This window comes from Saimiri boliviensis, chromosome 3 (genome assembly GCF_048565385.1).
Source record: "Saimiri boliviensis isolate mSaiBol1 chromosome 3, mSaiBol1.pri, whole genome shotgun sequence".
NCBI classification, from domain to species: domain Eukaryota; kingdom Metazoa; phylum Chordata; class Mammalia; order Primates; family Cebidae; genus Saimiri; species Saimiri boliviensis.
The window spans coordinates 12,686,317-12,709,104 of NC_133451.1; the positions used below are offsets into that span (position 1 = coordinate 12,686,317).

A 22,788-nucleotide genomic window follows, 5' to 3' on the forward strand; every position below is an offset into this window, starting at 1 on the left:
GGGTTGCTGCATAGTGTGCAACAAAGCCATAACTCTGGGCTTAGATAAATTGTTTTAAATTTGGGCTGACCACCTGTGGGTTCTGGAGCCTTGAGAACCTTAATTAGCTTCTGGAGACTCAGTTTCTTCATATGTAAAATAAAAGATGCTGATTAATACCTGACTTGAAGAATTTCTGTATAGATTAAATGTGCTCATATGTGTATCTAATATGGTGTGTGGCATAATTATGTATGTTATTATTAGTAATAACCCCCTTTTGCTAACTACAGAAAGTAGGAATTATTTACACTTTATAACATGAAATACCTGAGGCTCTGAGAGGTTAAGCAAAGCACAGATCTGGCCAGGCTGATCTTAATCCCATTAATTACACTCTCTGTCTCCTTAACGGGGTCCCTTCATGGCATCTGCAATGATGGGGTGTTATTTGAGGTGGCTGCTGGTGCCATACACAATATCCTCCCGGAACACAGCTGTCAACCAGAAGAAGGTGACTGTTAAGGAATGACAGAATGCCTGGCTTATTTTAGGCTCCTTCCAAGAAAAATTTCAACTTGTGGGGATATATTTTATAACAAGAAATTATGCCATTTCCTTTTGTTTAAGGTATCAGTGAGCTGCATTAAAAATGGCAATTTCATGCCAAAGTCAAGAATCTCAGCTTGATTAGAAATGATTATCAAAACCAAAAAGCAGTGTAATATAAGCAAATGGAGATAGACATGTGAAACACATTCTTTATTTATTTATTTATAATTGGAGATGGCATAGAATGTAAAGATAAAAGTACGGCTGATCATGGTCTCTGGTCAAAGAAAAAAACGCAACAGATCTCCCAAGGTAGGTGGCCCTGAGTAAGAGTAACCCTGTCATTACATACCCAGCACACGTCTTTCAGTTGCCTGCTCCCCACTCCAACACACACACACAGACACACACACACGAAGAATTACTAGAGTTTCAGAGGTTTTGGGTTATGAGTAACTTTTTGATGAGACAAGTCAGTATTGGGAATTTCTTTTGTGTGTGAAGTTCAAAAAGCCACTCCAATCATTCCCTGAAATGACTAAGCTGTCTTTGAAAAATTTATTTTACTTATATTACAGAGAGATGGGAAGACAAAATAATAAAAAGAGGGAATGAAAACTGCTGGAAGAGACTATGAGATGCCCAAAAGGGAAAGAATATTGAGAAAAAATCCGGGTGGAGAGTAGATGTTACCTACCACGAGGGACAAGAAAACATTGTGGTCTGGGGTGGCTCCCAGCCAACGCAACAGACTTTATTTTCTCTTTTCATCGGAAACTTCAGGGAAAGACATAATCACTTTAATCACTTTTTGATTGGAATTTGATTCCTTTTTAGCTGTGTAGGTGGGAAATAACCTTAGATGTCTGTGTTAGTCTTAAGAGTCCCACACACACTCCTGTCTCGGTCCTATATTGCAACCACCTTTTGGAGGTAAATCTGTGTGTGATTAGTATCTGTAGGTGGAGGGCAAGGACACCACACTCCTTTATTCAGGGAACTTTGCGCGTACTTTTGGTTATAAGAAGGACTCTGGCACCAAGGACATAAATTCACTCTAGGAACCATACGTCTCATGCAAATAGCTATTTTTAAACAGAACTACATTGAAGATAGAAGCTTCTCTTCTACTTCTCATTTCTTTACTGCAATTAAAGCTTGTGTGATCTTGGTGAAAACCTTACTATCCCTGTGTCTCAGTTTACCCACTTGAAAAAGAAGATAATGTACCCATAGAGTTTCCATAAAGAGCAGATGCAATGATATGCTTAAAGGCATAGCATGGTGTCTGGTACACAATAAGTTGAGTCAGTAAGGATTCATTCAGAAAAGCAGGCTCTAACTGGTATTTTAATAGGGGCAACTTAATGTAGAGAATGGGTTAAATAGGGTTGGAGGACTCAACAGGCAGAGGGAAACACTGTGGTAACACAGGGATATTAGCTGGGAAAATGAAGGAGGGTGGGATCAGAACCTAGAAGCTTGGGGAAAAGGTTAAGGACCCAGAATTCTTGGGAGGGGGCATTGTCCAGCTGGTACCAGTGTCTCTGAGAGAACTTAATAAGGCTAAACTTGAGAGTGTCGGTGTTATGGCAGATTGGGAGAGTAAGGGGACAACTGAAAACTGCAACTGTCGAGGTAAAGAGCTTTACTTAGTGTGGAACAGAAAGGAACAGAATAAATGCCAGCACAACCTTTCCTAGAAAAGGAGGGAAAGAGGATACAAAGGAGCTACCCACTGGTTGTTAGTAGAAAAGAGGACAAACAGAGGGGAGGTAGGGCCTTGGCTGACTCATTATTTTGACCTCAAATTTATTGCTTGTCTACCTTTGCATTGCAGCAGGTGTGCTGAGGATTCAGTCTAGACACTTTCTCATTCTCTAATGCTCAAAGAAGACTAGCACAGTAGTCTTTCCTTATCCACAGCTTCACTTTCCTGGGTTTCAGTTACCATGGTGAAGCACAGTTGGAAAATATTAAATGAAAAATTTCAGAAATAAACAATTTATGTTTCTTCAATACAAAATTTACTACTTTAATCATTGTCAAGTGTACTTCTCAGTAACATTAAGTACATACACATTTTTGCGGTGTCATCACCAACATCCATCCTCAGAGCTTTTTCATCTTTACAAACTGAAACTCTGTACCCATCAAACAGTAACTTCCCATTTCCCCTTCCCTCAGTCCCTGGCAGCCATCATTTTTGCTTTCTGTTTCTGTAAGTTTGACTATTTTCAGGTACCATATATGAGGGGAATAGCAATATTTGCCCTTTTGTGATTTGCTTATTTCACTTAGCATAATGTCTCTGAAGTTTTAAATTGCAGTTGTTGTGAGTAAAGTAATCAAATTTTGCACTTTCTTGCTCTGTCTTGCCCAAGATGTGAATTATCCCTTTGTCCAGCTATCCATATGGTATATAGGACATTTATCCTTTAGTCACTCCATAGCTCTCTCAGTTATCAGATCAATAGATCACAAAGAAGAAGGGTTAGTAGAGTACAATAAGATATTTTGAAAGAGTAAAGGGGGGCAGAGAGAGAGAGAGAGAGAGAGAGAGAGAGAGAGAGGTCATATTTATACAACATTTATTGCAACTGAGCAACTGATTGTTATAATTGTTCTATTTTATCATTAGTTATGGTTGTTAACCTCTTACTGTACCTAAGTGATAAATTAAACTTCATCATAGGTATATATGTGTAGGAAAGTACATAGTGTATTAGGATTTGGTACTGTTCACAAGTTCAGGCATTTGCTGGGGGTCTTGGAACATCTTCCCCACAGATGAAGGTGACTCAACTATAAAAATGCCTAAAATATGAGGCAAAATTCTAGAATCAGCCCTTCTCTCAGAAGCAGCAGCTGTTTTTGTCCTTTTCAAATCTTATGGGTTTTTAAAGACTATGATAATAGTAAATGGGTTCTTTATGACTTTAGATAGAAAATAATTTAAAATTATGGGCAAACTCAGTGAGGATGGAGCAGATACACAATTCTAGTTTCAAAATGAGATAGTGCTCTATAAAATTGGTAATTAATGGTTAATCTAATCATTTAGTCACATATCCAGTCACCCACCAAGCCTTCCAACAATCCATCCATCCATCCACTCACCATCCATCCATCCATCTACCCACCCACCTATGCTTCCATCCATGCATCCATCCATGCATGCATCCATCCATCCAACCATCCATCGATCCATCCATCCATCCATCCATCCATCCATCCATCCATCCACCCACCCATCCATGCATCTACGGTGCCTACCTGCCCTTTATTCCTTCCTTTCCTTCCATCTATACAGCCAACAAATCTCTAGAGGGTGATGTGCCTATCTGCAATATGCCAGATCCAGGATGCAGTGCTGGAGCTATTACAGAGGAGTACAGTTTAGTTCCCACCCATAAGGAGCTCACAGTCTAATGGAGAATACAGGTATATAAAAACTGAATTATTACCAAATGGCAAGTACTTTTGTAGAGGCGTGGACAAAGTACTGATTTCTTGGTGTAATGAGTAGTATTACAAGCAAATCTAAAGCAACAGAAAAACAACTCCTAAGATGTTCAGTGTAGCATCGTGACTAAGGCTTGGTCTCACACCGGGGATCTTGCATTACTGGCTCTGTCACCTTAGCAAATTCCTCAAAAGCTTTGTGTCTTGTTTTTTCATATTTAAAATTTATTTAGCTCATTTGGATACAATGTATTTATATAGCTCATAGGATAAAATGTATTTAGCCCATAGGATTACTAGTAGGCTGAAATTAATAAACAAATATAAAGACCATAGAGTCACATCTAGCACATAGAAAGCATTAAAAATGTTGGCTAATACTAGTATCTGTATTAGTATCTGACAGTTTAAATTCACTGTTACATTTAGTCCTTAAAATCTCTCTCTACTTTGGGGAAGTAGGCAGAATAGCTATTGCTTTCCAGTCAGGGACAGTGAGGTCCAGGGAGGTTTTTCGGAGGAGTCACAAAACTTCAGTGTAGTGGAACTGGAAATCCACCTCAATGCTTTTTCTACAGTGTTCTTTCTGTTATGCCATGAAGTCTCATATGTTGATTTGGAAAAGCAACTGTTGTTCCCCAAGTGTCATAGCTGCTGACTGGCTGCATCTGGGCTGCCTGTAAATAGAACCAAATGAAACAGGCTGCAGCACCACCAAGTCACTGCTGCTTTGAACGCATCTGCCACTCAATACATGGTCCCTGGTGATGAAGAGGCAGAAGGCGTAGATCAGGAAGCTGCCAGACACCAGAAATACATCTTAATTGGTTGCAGGCAGTCACCTTCATCCAAGTCTGGATGGTAAAATGTTTCCCACAGGCTTTCATGGAATTAGAAATTTAATGTCCTTTTAAAATAAAAACTAGCTTTGGAGTTTGAAGTCAACTCAAGTGAGATATTTTTAATTGATATCCCATTCAAAATGTGGACATGTTTCCTTCATTTATTTGTTTTTTGGGTTGAGTCTTACAAAAATGCAACAGAACTGTGAGTGCTGCAATATGTAAAGCTGAGAGAGAAGCAGGAAAGTGTACAGGAGCCTAGTGCTTCTATGGAAAGTGGGCTCAGACCACAACTGACAACTGTCACAGAACTAACGGGGGCATGGTAATTATGGAAAGAGATGCGGAAGACTTAGGGGATCCTCATTATTTCAGTGTCTTTATTGCCATATATTAAGCCCTGGGGCAGCAAAATAAAACTGTCCTTGCTTTCTATTATAAAAGTTCCTAGGCTAAGTTGGGGAGAAACATAAATACCAAATTATAGTACAGTGTAATATGGGGATGATACAACTTTGTACAGGCAGCACAGAGAAATAAATTATTGATTTTGCTTCTAGCCATTTGAGGAGCTCAGTGAATAGATGCTAAGTAGGTTTTTAAAGCATGGATAATAGTTTTTCTAGATAGACAATTTGAAGATGCACATTCTAAGCAGAGGCTATAGCATATCTAAGCACCTGGAATTATCAACATGCTTCACTTAATCCAGAGTGTTTTCTTAAACAGTTATATCCATTACCAACACTTGGTATTATCTTCTCAATTTTTGTCACATGAGTGGGTATAAAAAGATATCTTGTTTTGGTCTTAATTTATATTTTCTTAACTTTTAATGAGAAATTATAAATGTTTTATATGTTTTTGACAATTTATATTTTGGTATCTTACCTGTTCATGACTTAGGCCTATTTTTCTATTGTGGTTGTTTGTGTTTTTCTAATTGACTTATACAAATGTTCGTATCTTCTGAATACTAATCTTTTGTAGGTTTTGTTTTACAAATATATCCTCTTATGTACTTATTCTCATATATTCTCATGAGTATATAAATACACATATGTATATTACACACAGGCATAAACATATATAAAATCTCCTACATGTACTATATAGATATATATCAATGGTGCATATTTTCATTTTATAGTATTTAATATACATCATGTTTGAGAAATAGTCTCCAACCTTTGTCATCAAAATATGCTTTTTACTTTTAAAAATAATTTTAAAGTTTTGCCTTCTATATTTGAATATGAAAACTATTTAGAGTTAACTTATGTGTGTACTATGATATAGGCATATTTTATTTCCCAAGATAGGTAATGGTCCTTACAGCAGCATTTATTAAATAATCCATATTTTCCCATGTGATCCACAATACTAATTCTGACTTTTCCCTATTCAGTATAATGTTGGCTGTAGGTTAATCATAGATGGCTTTTATGACCTTAGGGTACGTCCCTTCTGTGCCCATTTTGTTGAGGGTTTTAATCATAAAGCAATGCTGGATTTCGTCAAATGCTTTTTCTGTGTCTATTGAGATTATATAATTTTTGTTTTTAATTCTGTTTATGTGATATATAACATTTATTGACATTAAGTCTCTTGTTTCTTTGTTGACTTTCTGTCTAGATTACGTCTCTAATGCTTTCCATGGAGTATTGAAGTCTCTCAGTATTACTGTGTTGCCATCTATCTCATTTCTTAGGTCTAGTAGTTCTATACATTTGGAAGCTCCAGTGTTAGGTACATGTATATTTAGAATTGTGATATTTTCCTATTGGACTAGTCCTTTTATTACTACATAATGTCCCCTCTTGTCTTTTTTTTTTTTTTAAATCATTGTTTCTTTAAAGTGTTTTGCTTGATATAAGAATCTCCTGCTCACTTTTGGTGTCCATTTACCTGAAATATCTTTTTTTCACCCCTTTACCTGTAGTTCATATAAGTCCTCATATGTTAGATGAATCTCTTAAAGATGGCAGATACTTGGTTGGTGAATTCTTAGCCATTCTGCTATTCTATATATTTTAAGTGGAGCATTTAGGCCATTTATATTCAGCATAATATTGAGATGTGAAGCACTATACTATCCACTGTGCTAGTTGTTGCTTGAATGCCCTTTTTTCCCCATTGTGTTACTGTTTTACAGGCCCTCTGAGATTTATGCTTTAAGGAGGTTCTATTTTAGTGTACTTTGAGGTTTTGTTTCAAAATATTGAACTCTTTTTAGCAGTTCTTACAGTGCTGGCTTGGTAGTGGCAAATTCTCTCAGCATTTGTTGGTCTGGAAACTACTCTTATCTTTCCTTCATTTTATAAAGCTTACTTCAGATGGATACAAAACTCTTGGCTGACAATAGTTTTGTTTAAAGTGGCTAATAATAGGATCCCAGTTCACTCTGGCTTGTAGGGTTTCTGTTGAGAAATCTGCTGTTAATCTGGTAGGTTTTCATTTATAAGTAATCTAATGCTTTTGTCTCACAGTTCTTAAGATTCTTTCCTTCACCTTGACCTTGCATAATCTAATGACTATGTGCCTTGGTGATGATTTTTCGCAATGAATTTCTTAGATGTTCTTTGAGCTTCTTGTATTTGGATGTCTAGATCTCTAGCAAGGCCAGGGAAGATTTCCTTGATTTTCCCTCAGATAAATTTTCCCAACTTTAGGATTTCTCTTCTTTCTTGGAAAAGCCAATTATTCTTACATTTGGTTGTTTAGCAGAGTCCCAAACTTCTTGGAGGCGTTGTTTGTTTTATTTTTTATTCTTTTTTCTTTGTCTTTGTCAGATTGGGTTAATTCAAAAGCTTTGTCCTGAAGCTCTGAAGTTCTTTTTTCTACTTGTTCAATTCTATTGTTGAAACTTTCCGGTGTATTTTGCATTTCTCTAAGTGTGTCGTTCATTTCCAGAAGGTGTGATTGTTTTTTATTTATGTTATTTAATACTCTGGAGATTTTTTCCATCCATATCCTGCATTATTTAAAAAAATTCTTTAAGTTGATTTTCACCTTTCTCTGATGCCTCTTTGAGTAGCTTAACAATCAATATTCTGAATTATTTTCCTGGCAAATCAGAGATTTCTTGTTGCTTTGGATCAGTTGCTGGTGAGCTAGTGTGATCTTTTGGGGGTGTTAAAGAATCTTACTTTGTCATATTACCAGAATTGTTTTTTGGCGCCCTCTCATTTGGGTGTACTATGTCAGAGGAAAGATCTAGTGTTCAAGACTGCTGTTTAGATTCATTTTTCCCACATGTGGTGCTCTTCCCTTTCCCTTAGGGATGGGGCTTTCTGAGAGCCAGTCTGCAGTGACTGTTGTTGCTTTTTTGGGTCTAGTCACTCAGTGGAGCTACCCAGCTCTAGGCTGGTGCTTGGGAGTGTCTGCAAAGAGTCCTGTGATGTGATGTGTCTTCAGATCTCACAGCTGTGGCTACCAGCACATGCTCTGGTGGAAGTAGCAGGGGCATGAAGAGGACTCTGTAAGTGTCCTTGGTTGTAGTTTTGTTTAGTGCACTGGTTTTCTTGAATGCTGGTTGTGCTAGCAGTGAAGTTGTCATGTGAACAGAGTCAGGACCTCTGGTTAGCCAGGATGTCATACGCTGTGGAATTAGCTATTGTTTTCTCCTTTGTTGAAGTGGATTGTTGTTTTATACAGATTGCTGTAACAGCTTAAGTTGGTTGACTTCGAGTCAGGAGGTGGTTCACTAAACAAAATTACACCTCACAGCACCACAAGCGATGGAACCCTCTAAACTGTAGTTTCTTCATTGGTAACATGGGAAGATGATACTGTTACTGATATGTAGAACTGTGCGAGGACTAGATGATACATATGGAACACTCAGGAAACAGCTTTATGAACATGGGGTCATGTTGGATTAATACATGTAAATTTGTATGAGTAGGTAGGAAGTCAGAGTATACACATTTAGTACCTCAGTTTTCTGGTGGTTCTGTCAGGTGATGTGGTAGTGGGATGATCATGAAGATGCTTACTGTGCAAGAGCCGTTCTGGATAATGGGAGAAGGAACCAGTAACTCACTATTTTCTTCTGGCATCTGTATAGAAGACAAAATTGGCCTAAAATGAGAAGGAAGGGCACTGGTTTAAACTGTCCTTTTCCTGGTTAATGCAAATGAGTGAGGCTGAACAGAATGTCTCAGATTCTTGGAACTGGCTATCAAAAAGTACAGTCGGTTCTCCAAAGCTGGCTGCCTGTTTGGTAGATCACCTTCCTGAAATGTGACACAATGTGTCTTGTTTTGTGTAGAACTTGTTTGGTGTTCAAGTGTTCTCTTCTTTTAGTGTGTACTGTCTGAAGTAATAGGAGGGAAAATTTCAGCTTCTGAAATTACGTAACTATTTAGTTAAATGTAGGCTTAAAGATGTCACAAAAAGAGCATCTCACCCCATGGTCCTGATTCCTTTACCAACTTATTTTGCATACGAGTAGAAAAACAGATCAGCCTGGCCTCTAACCAGCAGGGAGATCTTGAGTGAGTAATGGAACCCTTGCTGGTCCCTGTCTTGCCTGCTCGCCAGGCATGTTGACCCAGGACAAGTGCTTTGAAATCTATAAAGATTTCACTTGCTCAACAACCGAGTTGATACTGATTCCTTTACCAGCTAGCTGCATGGTTTCAGTTAAGATCTGGAGAAGGAGAGGTTTAGACTTAGCATTTAGTAATTCTCATTTAGTTCTCCAACCACCTGCAATACAAGATCCTCCCTAAGCGATTCTTGCATCTTGAAGATATAGAATAAAAGGGGATGCAGTTGGTGGGAGGAAGATGTTATCTAACACATTAAAGGTAGCCACTCGTGTATTATGTTAATTACTTCCTGTTTACTAACAGATTTGCTTGACAAACATTATCCTGTCTTCTAGGTACTGAAAATATGATAATCGCCAAGACAGACCCAGCTCTTACTTCATGGACATTATCACCTTGTTTTCATTGAGGCAGCCTGATAAGGACCTTCAATGTACAATAGAGTATACTCTGATACTTCACTAAATATTTGAGACTCAGCTTGATTGCATTCAAATTATATTATATACTTTGAAAATTACATTTTATTCCCGTTTGTATGCCTAGGATCCATCGCAACTTCTAGCACATACAAGGTATATAATAAACATCTGAAAGAAACAGTCCCTGGTAATTTGAGAATGTGGAGACTGAATAATGTAATTTCTATTTTGATACATTATGGAAGAAAGAGCATATATAAAATATATATACATAAATGGTAGGGAATTAACATGTCTTTAGCATTTACTATGTGACATCCATTGTGTGGGTACTTTAAATACATTTGTTAATAGGATTCTTTTTAATTGCTTGTTTTTTTTTAAGGTGGAAAAACTGAAATCCAGAAAGGATACATAAGTAGCCTATATTATTTAGCTATTATGTAGTAGAGAAATAATTTAAATCATGGCCTGTATGACTCTAAAGACTATAATCACCTTGTTCTATTTCTGTGTGTTTCTATGGTTGCAGGAATTACTATTGCAATCAGATGTAAAAATCCTAACCAGTGCGATTATGTAAGTGAAGGCTCTGTGATTATTGGGAAGCCTCTATCCTGCCTGCCTAGAATCAGACTTTCTCTAGCTTCACCGTAACTGACCATAGAGATCCCAAATGTTATAGATCAGAATAGACCCCAGACTGAATATGGCATAAATTACAAATTGGAGTTAAATACATGCTGTTGTTGTTTTTACCGACAGTGATAATAATGATTTACATTGAGATGATGGTTTACAGATTTCAAAGCACTTGTTCCTGTGACAACATGCCTGGAGAGCAGGCAAGACAGGGACCAGCAAGGGTTCCATTACTCACTCAAGATCTCCCTGCTGGTTAGAGGCCAGGCTGAGTCTGTTTTTCTACTCATATGCAGAATAATGAGATGCTCTCAGATTAGATCAACCTTGTGTATACCAACTCTAAGCTAATGCAGCAGATACATGGATTTATAGTGAGGCTTAAAATAGTAACAATGTAATTTCTTAATGTCTCACAATTTATTTTCCCTGTTGGAAAGGAAAGATGCCCTTTCTTCTTTCTTTCTTTGTGCTTTGTAAGAAAACCTAGTTGTGGGTGCAGTCATGGGCAGAGAAGAGGGTCTCAGCTCTTTCAATTTTCAGACTATCACAAAGGAAGGAAAAATTTTTAGTTATTTGGAAATGGTAATAAATGAGACTGTGAGACACAATTCTCAGGAGACCCAAGCAATTATGAGACTTTAACATTCTTTGAAAAAAGCTCCTCACACAGGAGGATCTTTGTAGGTCTTCCAATCAATATATCCCACCTGAAATTGCAGCCAAGGAAGGAACACCTTGCTTTTCTTACCCAAGGGAGCTAAGACACAACTTACCAGTGAGTTGGTCATTAGCCAAGAATTACACACTATTGCTTCTGTTGGTTTCATGGGTGGGGGTAACTTTTCTGTTTCCTTTCCTCCTTTGAGTTATGTTCAGGGCTCAGCACACTTCCATTCCCCTGGAGGCAGGCAGCTTGGTTCAAAGAAGTACACAGTGGATTTAGGAAATATAACACAGGAAGTCTGATGTCCACTCCATTACATACTTGGGCACTCTTGTGAGGGTAAGAGTGCCCTCACTTCATCTGTGAAATGAAGAAGCCTCACTTCATCTGTGAAATGGGAATAAGGTCTGTGTCACTGGGTTGTTGAATAAGTGAAATGTGATGCTCTATGTGAAAGTGCTTTGCCTCCAAAATGGATATTACTGTTTTAATTATTGTGTCTTTCTCACATTTATGGCTCCTTTTTTTTAATGGATTCTTCATTTCCAACAAACTCTCCTTCCCAAAATTCATTTCAACTTTCTCTTTGTCATTCTTTCTTAAAAGGCCTGGGCTGTTTTTGGGATAACATCCTTCTGAAGCTGCCTTTGAGTTGAGGAGCGATACTCTCTTATCAGAGCTCCTGGGCTGCTTGGTCCATTAGGATGCTGAGCTGAGCTGCTGGCACTTGCTGATCCTGAGGGAGGCTTCCTGTTGAGAACACAACTGCAGCATGATGGAAACTGATCCCCTAGTACTAATGAACTCTTCAAGTAGGAAGCTCTGGTGCTCCCACCCGCTTTCCATGAACTTCCTTCTCCAGCAACCTCAGGCAAAGTAACATCTCTCCTTCAGATGTTTAAAAATTTTATTGCAGCACTGTTTACAATAGCAAAGACCTGGAACCAACCCAAATGCCCATCGATGATAGACTGGATAGGGAAAATGTGGTACATATACACCATGGAATATTATGCAGCCATAAAAAACAATGAGTTCGTGTCCTTTGTAGGGACATGGATGAACTGGAAACCATCATTCTCAGCAAAACTGACACAGAGCAGAAAATCAAACACTGCATGTTCTCACTCATAGGCAGGTGTTGAACAATGAAAACACATGGACACAGGGAGGGGAGCATTACACACTGGGGTCCGTTGCGGGGAAATGGGGGAAGGATGGGGGTGGGGAGGTGGGAAAAGATAGCATGGGGAGAAATGACAGATACCGGTGAGGGGAAGGAAGGCAGCAAACCACACTGCCACGTGTGTACCTATGCAACAATCTTGCATGTTCTTCACATGTACCCCAAAACCTAAAATGCAATTAAAAAAAAAGAAACTTTAGACTTTGTGCCGTTGGCCTTAGTTAAACATCAGTGACTCAAGTTACTCCCTCCTTAGATACCCCTGTGGTTCCCTATTTCCACCACATTAACTCCAGACACCCTCATTGCCTGGTCCTGAGCACATCGTAGCAGTCATCTTCTGATGCCATGAATGTGACATGCTCATTTCTTCCTCCATACTCTTGCCCATTTTCATCCTTTCTCAAGTGGCTGTTCTCATTTGATTTAGGGCTGCCCAATCTTCCAGCTACCCTCAGGTTCTGCTTGCCCCCTGAAAGCCCCTTGATGTTACCCCATCTTTTCCTTCTGCCCTGAACTTCAACACCTCTGGCAAGCCTGTTGTAGCACAGGGTTTAGCAACCAAGTTATACACTGTCTTGTGGACATTGTTTTTAAGTGTCAGTTTTAGATCCTTAACTGAGTTGAGAGAGCTTTTAAACTCAAACATGTGAGAAATGGCTAATTGAACAACTACCATTCACTTTATTAGTTATCAAAGATAAATGTGTGAGCCGTGGCTGATATTCTTGAATGGCTTATATCTAGTAGTAGAGACAGACAAGTAATCTAAAAACTAAAATGCACTGTTATAAGTGGTGTAAAATAGAAAGATGTAAAGTGGTGTAAAGTCCTATGGGAGAAGGAGAAATGAGTATGGCAAGGCGACTGTGGAGGAGGTGTTTATTATTGAATGCCTTCATATTCTGAGCTCTGACCTAGAAATTGGTGTGCACCATCTTATTTAGTAAATAAACAAGTAAATATTTATTTAGTAAATAAACTTAAAACCATCTTGCAAGAAGATGTGAAGCAGTATCCATGTCTTCCAAATGAGATCAAGAAAGAAGTGATTTGCCAAGCTTAGAGGGCTTAGTGGGGCCCACAGATCTGCTGGTTGTCAAGGCTATGCCATGCAGATTTCCATTACCCTGCCTCTGAAGAAGATCCGCTGGTACTTGCTAGCAAGTGCTGCTCAGCCATTGACCTCTCAGGCCTTTGCCTTCCTTTAGGTGATTTTGGGCCATTTGCACCTTTTCTTTCACATGAATGTCAATTTTGCTGGAGTTAGACAACAAGCAACAGTAAACAAAAAGTCCTTTCTTTTTTATAATGCAAAGAAGTCTTTTATTATTAATTTGCTGTTAAAACATGAATTTGGAGGAATAAGTTTTAATTTTTTTTTACTATTATTTGCTTGGTAGCCAGACACAATCATGAGGAGTCCAACATATGTAAAGATAGTCCACCAAACCCAGTTTGGAAGCAATTTCTTCTCTTCATGACTTTGTTATAAAACCTCTTTGTTATTCAAGCGGACTTATCTATCCCAAGAAACAATAGATTCAAATATGATTTTGATAGTAAGGGAGAAAAGAAGGAACAAAGGAAAAAAGGAAGAATAGAAGGAAGAGTGGGCCAAGAAGGTGGACCACTGCAGTTTATTCTGGGAGTGATAGTCTCTGCCAGTAGCTCTGGGCCCTCTTCCCTTGCACACATTGAAGATTCTGTGTTCACTCACCTCGGGTCAGAGGAATGCCTCTCATTACAGGGCTCCTCTGTCACTGTACTGCAGTGTTCAGTATTTTGTCTTCTCTTTTCACCTGACAGTTAAAGTGTCCAGTGTCTTACTGACCTAATAATCCTGCTGGTGGAATGAGATGTGTTTTACTTGATTGATGGGTCTTTCCATCTAAACCATTTCCATCTTTCCAACTTAATTTTTTAAAGCACCTCCTCCCAACCACGACATCACTCTATATTCCAGTCAAAATGAGATTCCCTGCCCCTCAACACTTGGTTTCTGCCAGTTCTTCCCTTCCATTCTACTTTGCTCTTCAAAATCCAATTTATCAAAGGCTTCCCTATAGTCATCAATCAAAATCTGTCTCTCTTCCTCTGTTATTAAGGTCTATAGGTGGAAGATACTCACACCAGATCCAAATCCAACTTCTGTCACTCATCATCTGTGTGATCTTGGGTAAGTTACTTAACCCATTTGAACCTCAGCTTCCTCTTTTATTGGATGAGGAACGTAACTCTCCCCCATGCTTTTGGGACTTTGTACGTGTTATTTTCTCTGACAAAACAATCTTCTCCTCTGATTTATTTGGCTGACTCATTCTTCAGGACTCAGCTCAGAAGTCACTTCTTCCTGGAAGCTTTCTTTGGTTTCCTAAATCAGATTAAATGTCTTGGCTATTCTCCTATACTTTTTCTGTCACTACTTTCTGTTACATTATAATTACATGTTTGTATCCCTCTCAAGACCACATCACCAGGCCTAAACCATAGATTACATGAACAGTAAATATCACCAAAAGATACTTTGCTAATCATATGGGTAAAGCACCAGGCACATAGTAGCTGTTTAATAAATCATCATTCCCTATACTTTAGTATACATTGCACTGAAATTAGTGTTATTTGTTTATGTCTCTGCACTTGATTTTGTGTATTAGAAGACATAGACTCACTTGATTTTATATGTCTTAAAATCTAAATCCACAACTCAATTATCTTTATGTCCCTCACAGGATCTAATACATACAAAAGGATAAATGTTGGATTGAGTCAAGATGCACATCAATTAAAATTCTTTAAATTCAAGCCTTCACATGAGGAAAACATTTTGCCAACCTTCACTGATGTTATAATAGAGTCCAGTTTACTTTTAAAAAGTTTCTCTTTTTGGTTAAGAGGTGCTCGGTAAATAATTATGGAACACATCGGTGATGAACATGCTGGATTTTTCCTGTTTGTGAATGTACTGGATTCTAAGTTGGTCTGATGAGGATGGGGTAACCCCCATTCTTCATCTTGCCTCTCATTGTGCCTTGCATCTGGACTGGTGCTTAGAGGGGCTTGCTGAATTGAACTGTGGAAGGAGCTATTGTGATTCTGCTTTTTTCTTCCTATTTGAAATCTTCTTAGAGAACCGCCCAAAAGGTTGCCTTGCTATGCAGAGATGTAGATAGTATATGAGTATATAAAAGGAGAGAAACAGCGAGGAGAGGCATGGATTAATTGTTAAAAGGAAAACAAATCATGTTAAGTCAGTGATGAAAAATCACGTCCTCTCATCTCTTTTTCTTGCTGCCTATTAAAGGGTTGTCCAGGAAAGATCAAGTAAGAGACTGAGGTTTCTTCAGTCAGAGATGAGCAACCATAATGTCAGCTGGGGATGGAAGATCAAGGCAACATGGGGGTGGGAGGGTCTTCTTCAATCTGCTCCCAGCCCTATCAGGCAGGGCTTGGCTTGTCTAGAAGTTCCATTGCCAAGGGTTTCCTCCTCATCCTCTCAACTCAGCTTCACTGCCAGGGCTATTGAGAGACAGAAGTATGAACAGGGTAGGCATGAGGGCAGGTGTTGAGAGCAGGCGCTGCAGCAGTGATACAAAAGAAGAATCACTTATTTTGTATCAGGATTTACAAGTATAATGAGGCTTTGTCTGTTGATTTTCTCTCTACCATCCATCAACCCTGTTCTGCTGGAAGCAACGCCCAGGTCCTGATGGGCCTCCAAAATGTTAGTTTGTCCTCCTCTCCTGCCTGGTAGTGCTAGTAAACAAAGGAAATGGAGCTACAGATGGAAGTTGTTTGCTGCAGTAGTGCGTCTGGGGGCGGGCAAGGCTACGGCTGGTGTCCCTGCCAGGAAACACACCAGCTGGTGATGTTTTTACGTCTGTTCTCCCCAGCTCCAACTCCAAAGGGGAGCAAGTAGGAGGATTGATGTGCTAAGCCTGCCTTTCTTTTCCCTCCAGCTTCCATTTTGGGTTTATGCACTCTTGGCATAAGGGCTGCCCAGCTGTAGGCGCTGCTTCTCACACATCCTGGCAGTGAAGCTGTGATGATTGCCCCTTTGGGATGAAGGAAGGAGGTGGATGGCTTCCTGCACCTGCTCTGGCTTGCATTAGGGATTTCCCCCTCTCACCCGTTATGCTGAGATGACTTTTTACAAATGGACTATTTCTAGCTTATTGTAGTGATATAGCTGAATTGAATTATCTGCTCAGAAGGAAAGCCTTATGGATACAATTAGTGCTGTATCTTGAGAGGAGACAGCCTGGATCCCATGTTCAAGCCTGGCCACCCATCACCTCTGTCGCACTGGGTTTGCTAAAGGCATTGCAGAGTCTCTGGACTACATGATTCTGGATTCATTGACTTTTCAGACTTACTTATTTAACCTTCCTTACTCTCTCAGTGTCTTCATTTGTGAAATGAAGAATGAATGAATAAGTGGATAAATATATGTATGTATCATCTGTTTGCCTTTCTATGTATCTATGTATCTGTGTTTCTGTGTATGTATGTATGTATCTATCTATCTATCTATCGATCATCTGTTTATCTCTCTCCCTCTCTCTATGAATTTTAATTCTGATTACTACATGCTCTTTTAGCTCTACAAGTTCTGCTGATTTGTGTAGAAATCTCATGGGTTTTCAAAATCCTATTTTACAGTGAGATGTTTATAACTTGGGATTACCAGTACTTCACTTTCTCAGATCATTTATATTTGCTCCTATGTGTGAATATCTGCATGTGTTCATGTGATGGTCTTTAATACCCTATCTTGAGAGTTATAGCACATCATGAAGGCACTCTAAGGTCAAAATGTCTAGGTTGAATCTTAGCGCTGCTACTCACTAGTGATTTCACCTTGTTCAAGTGGCTTAATGTCTCTGTACTTCAATTTTTTTCTTTTATAAAATGGAGATAATAATGATAATGCCTCTTAGTGTTGTATGATTCAATGAGTTTATATGGTAATTACTTAGACAATGACTGGCATATGGTATGTTATATAAAGGTATGCTGTTATTCTGGGAGATGGTCAAGGTACATGATATCAGAGTTTCTTACTTTCAGTAAGTTGTTTACTGTTATATGAATATCTTTATCTTGTGCACAAGATTATAATTTTGCATTCAGAAAGTATTCCATGTAAAGACTCTCTTATTCCTTAATTTCCTTTCTATCCTCCATCTTTCCTTGTCTTGCTCCAGAAGCTCCTCCTTAAGTGTCCCTTCTACTGATGTTCTACCTCCCTCTGACATAAAAACACAATCCCTTGACCATGCCCCTTCTTTGTCATACAGATATAGATATATGCACACACACCCACTTATATGTGCATGTGGTATAAGTAATAATTCCAATGTCAATAGGAACTGAGGCTTTTACTCATTATAGAGGAAAGATACAAGTAAAATAAACTCCTGATATATTTTCTCCTAGTAAGAAAAAACAAATTAGTTGTGTCCTCTGATAAAGCCTAGGCAGAATGATAAACTCAGTAACAAGGAGGACCCTTGACATCTAAATTGTGGTCTCTAAATATCATTTCTTACTAAGGAGCTTGGGCTTCTTTGAGAAATGGATGATTATAAGTATGGGACAAAATATGCATAAGGTAAGTCTGGAGCCTCTCATTGCATCAGAAAGCAAGGAAGCTATCAAAGGCCCTTGGGGCCATGTAAAATTAACTTAGGAGCAATATGAAATTTCTTCCGAAGGCTAAATATGGGAAATTTCATACCAAAAGAAGTAATATGTGCAATATATTGAAATATATCAAATATGTTAAAAATCCTTGAGCCTGTAATGATACTTTAAACAAACAAAAAGATCACTGATTACTTTTGGATGATTCTAGAGACCCTATTAATTATTATTATTACTAAGTTTATTTTTCCATAAGTTATTGGAGTACAGGTGGTATTTGGTTACATGTGTAAGTTCTTTAGTGGTGATTTGTGAGATTCTGGTGCACCCATCACCCAAGCAGTATACAACGCATCATATTTGTAGTCTTTTATCCCTTGCCCGCCCCCCACTATTTCCTCCAGGTCCCCAAAGTCCATTGTATCATTCTTAAGCCTTTGCATCCTCATAGCTGAGCTCCTACATATCAGTGAGAACATTTGATGTTTGGTTTTCCATTCCTGAGTTAATTCACTTACAATAATAGGCTCCAATGTTTCAACTTTTTCCCATTCAGAATTATTTTGGCTGTGGGGTTGTCATAGATGGCTTTTATTACCTTGAGGTATGTCCCTTGTATACCAATTTTGCTGGTAGTTTTAATCATAAAGGAATGCTGGATTTTGTTGAGTGCTTTTTCTGCATCTGTTAAGATGGTCATGTGATTTTTGCTTTTAATTCTGTTTGTGTGGTGTATCACATTTATTGACTTGCATATGTTAAACCATCCCTGCATCCCTGGTATAAAACCCACTTGATCATGGTGAATTATCTTTTTGAGATGTTGTTGGATTCGGTTAGCTAGTATTTTGTTAAGGATTTTAGCATCTATGTTCATCAAGGATATTGGTCTGTAGTTTTCTTTTTTTGGTTATGCCCTTTCTGGTTTAGGTATTAGGGTAATGTTGGCTTCATAGAATGAGTTAAGGAGGGTTTCTTCTTTCTCAAACTTGTGGAATAGTGTCAAAAGGATTGGTACCAATTCTTTTGAATATCTGGTACAATTCTGCTTTGAATCTGTCTTGTCCTGGACTTTTTTTCATTGGTAATTTTAAAATTATCATTTCAGTCTTGCTGCTTGTTGTTCGTCTGTTCAGGGCATCTAATTCTTCCTGATTTAAGCTAGAAGGGTTGTATTTTTCCAGAAATTTATCCATCTCTTCTAGGTTTTCTATTTTATGTATGTAAAGGTGTTAATAGTAGCCATGAATAATGTTTTGTATTTTAGTTGTGTCAGTTGTAATATTTCCTGTTTCATTTCTTAGTCAGGTTATTTGGATTGTCTGTCCTCTTTTCTTGATTAATCTTGCTAATAGTTATCAATTTTATATATCTTTTCAAAGAACCAGCTTTTTGTTTCATTTATCTTTTGACTTTTTGTTTGTTTGTTTCAATTTTATTTATCTCTGCTTTGATCTTGGTTATTTCCTTTCTTCTGCTGGATTTGGGTTTGGTTTGTTCTTGTTTCTCTAGTTCCTTGAAGTGTAACCTTAGATTGTCTATGTTCTTTCAGACTTTTTGATGTAGTTGTTTAGGCCTATAAACTTCCCTCTTACCACTGCTTTTGCTGTATCTCAGAGGTTTTGATAGGTTATGTCATTATTGGCATTCAGTATGAATAATTTTTAAATTTTCATCTTGATTTAGTTTTTGACCCAGTGCTCATTTAGGAGCAAATTATTTAATTTCCATGTATTTGTATTGTTTTGAAGGTTCCTTTTGGTATTGATTTCCAGTTTTATTCCACTGTGATCTAAGAGAGTGCTTGATATAATTTCAAATTTCTTATATTTACTGAGGCTCATTTTATGGCCTATTAGATGGTCTATCTTGGAGAAAGTTCTGTCTGATGTTAAATAGAATGTGTATTCTGCAATTGTTGGATGAAATGTTTTGTATATATCTGTTAAGTTTTATTTGTTCCAAGGTATAGTTTAAATCCACTGTTTCTCTGTTGACTTTCTGTCTTGATGACCTGTCTAGTGCTGTCAGCAGAGCATTGAAGTCCCCCACTATTATTGTGTTGCTGTCTAACTCATTTCTTAGGTCTGTTAGTAATTGTTTTATAAATTTGGGAGTTTCAGTGTTAGGTGCATATATGTTTAGAATTGTGATATTTTCCTGTTGGACAAGGCCTTTTACCATTATATAATGTCTCTCTTTGTCTCTTTTAACTACTGTTGCTTTAAAGTTTGTTTTGTTTGATATAAGACTAACTACCTCTGCTTGCTTTTGGTGTCCATTTGCATGCCTGCTCACTTTTAGTGTCCATTTGCGTGTATGTGAGTCTTTATGTATTAGGTTAGTCTCCTAAAGGCAGCAGATGGTTAGTTGGTGAGTTCTTATCTATTCTGCATTCTGTATCTTTAAAGTGGACCATTTCGATCATTTGCATTCAATGTTAACTGTTGAAATGTGAGGTACCATTGGCATTCATTGTGGTCTTTGTTGGCTGTGTACTTTGGTATTTTGCTTTTGCTTTTTAGCTGGTATTTTTGTTTTATAGGTCCTGTGTGAGTTATGCTTTAAAGAGCTTCTATTTTGATGTGTTTCCAGGATTTGTTTTAAGATTTAGAGTTCCTCTTAGCATTTCTCATAGTGGTGGCCTGGTAATGACAAATTCTCTCAGAATTTGTCTGAAAGTGACTGCATCTTTCCTTTATATATGATGCTTAGTTTAGCTGGATACAAAATTCTTGGCTGATAATTGTTTTGTTTGAGGAGTCTGAAGGTAGGGCCCCAAACCCTTCTAGCTTGTAGGTTTCTGCTGAAAAATCTACTGTTAATCTGATAGGTTTTCATTTATAGGTTAACTGGTGCTTTTGTTTCATAGCTCTTAAGATTCTTTCCTTCATCTTAACTTTGAATAACCTGATAACAGTGTGTCTAGGGGAAGATCTTTTTGTGATGAATTTCCCAGGTGTTCTTTGTGCTTCTTGTGTTTGGACGTTTAGGTCTCTATCTAGGCCAGGGAAGTTTTCCTCAATTATTCCCCCAAATATGTTTTCCAAGCTTTTAGAATTGTCTTTTTCCTGAGGAACACCAGTTATTCTTAGGTTTGGTCATTTAACATAATCTCAGACTTCTTGGAGGCTTTGTTTATATTTTCTTATTCTTTTTCCTTGTCTTTGTTGGATTGGGTTAATTCAAAAAGTTTGTCTTTGAGCTCTGAATTTCTTTCTTCTACTTATTCAGTTCTATTGCTGATACTTTCCAGAGCATTTCACATTTCTAAAACTGTGTCCAGAGTTTCCTGAATTTTTTATTTTTTAAAGCCATCTATTTTATTGAATATTTCTCCCTTTACTTCTTGTATCATTTTTTGGATTTCCTTGCATTGGGCTTCTCATTTCTCTGGTCCCTCCCTAATTTGCTTAAAAACTAACCTCCTGAATTTTTTTTTTTCGGGTAAATCAAGGATTTCTTCCTGGTTTAGATCCATTGCTGGTGAACTAGTGTGATTTTTTTTGGGGTGTTGAAGGGCCTTGTTTTGTTATATTACCAGGGTTGGTAACATTACAGGGCTGGTACAGTGTTCAGTAAGTTACATAAGATATTTAACACTGCATTATAAAATAGGCTTTGTGTTGTTGGATAATTTTGCTCCACTGTAGGCTAATGTAAGTGATGTAAGCAGTTTTAAAGTAGGCTAGGCTCAGCTCAGCTATGATGTCTGAGGTTAGGTGTATTAAATGCATTATTGACTTATGATATTTTTAACCTGCAATGAGTTTATGACATAACCGCATCATAAGTTGGGGAGCATCTGTGTAACCATTAGGTGAAAAGTTAATGGGAGACATCATGAAAGACAGATTAACTGACAACGCTGATTAATCTTAACATCATGTAAATAGAAGCAATCAAACATTAGGTGCTTCCTGATAGAACCTCACTATATCATAAAAGTTGACTGATAATTGAACTTGAATGCGATCAAACCTCTAAATCTACCTAACAACTTCTAGGAAATGCAGGGGATAGAGGAACACACTAAAGAACACCTCAGGCATGCACTTGGAAAAATCTAGAATGTGAGAAACTCTGCTGAAATAATTACACTTTACTCCAACAAATAAGTTATAAGGGAAGACAAAAGAGTTTGAAAAAGCCTTTAGATAAAAAAAAAAAAAAAAGACAGAATAACCATTGTAATAAGGAAAAGGAGAAACTTTGAACAGACTGGATACTTGATAATATATTAGGGTTAGTGTATTAGTCTGTTCTCACATTGCTAATAGAGACATACCCAAGACTGGGTAATTTATAAGGAAAGAGGTTTAATTGACTCACAGTTCCATATGGTTGGGGAGGCCTCACAATCATTGTTGAAGGTGAGGAGCAAAGTTATGTCTTACATGGCAGCAGACAAAAGAGTTTGTATAGGGAAACTCCCCTTTGTAAAACCATCAGATTTCATGAGACATATTCCTTATCATGAGAACAACATGGGAAAAACCCACTCCCATGATTCAATTAGCTTCCACTGGGTCCCTCCCATAACCTGTGGGAATTACAGGAGCTATAATTTAAGATGAGATTTGGGTGTGGACACAGCCACGCCATATCATTCTGCCCCGGCACCTCCCAAATCTCATGTCCTCATATTTCAATACCAGTCATGCCTTTCCAGCAGTCCCCCAAAGTGTTAACTTATTTCAGCATTAACTCAAAAGTCCACAGTACAAAGTCTCCTTTGAAAGACTTCAAGGCAAGTCCCTTCTGCCTATGAGCCTGTAAAATCATAAGCAAGTTAGTTACTTCCCAGATACAATGAGGGTAGGGCACT

General features: G+C 38.0%; 1 pseudogene; it reads left to right on the forward strand.

The window, feature by feature from the left end:
* LOC141583975 (splicing factor C9orf78 pseudogene) overlaps positions 1 to 22,788 on the forward strand; it is a 358,102-nt pseudogene that overhangs the window by 119,192 nt on the left and 216,122 nt on the right.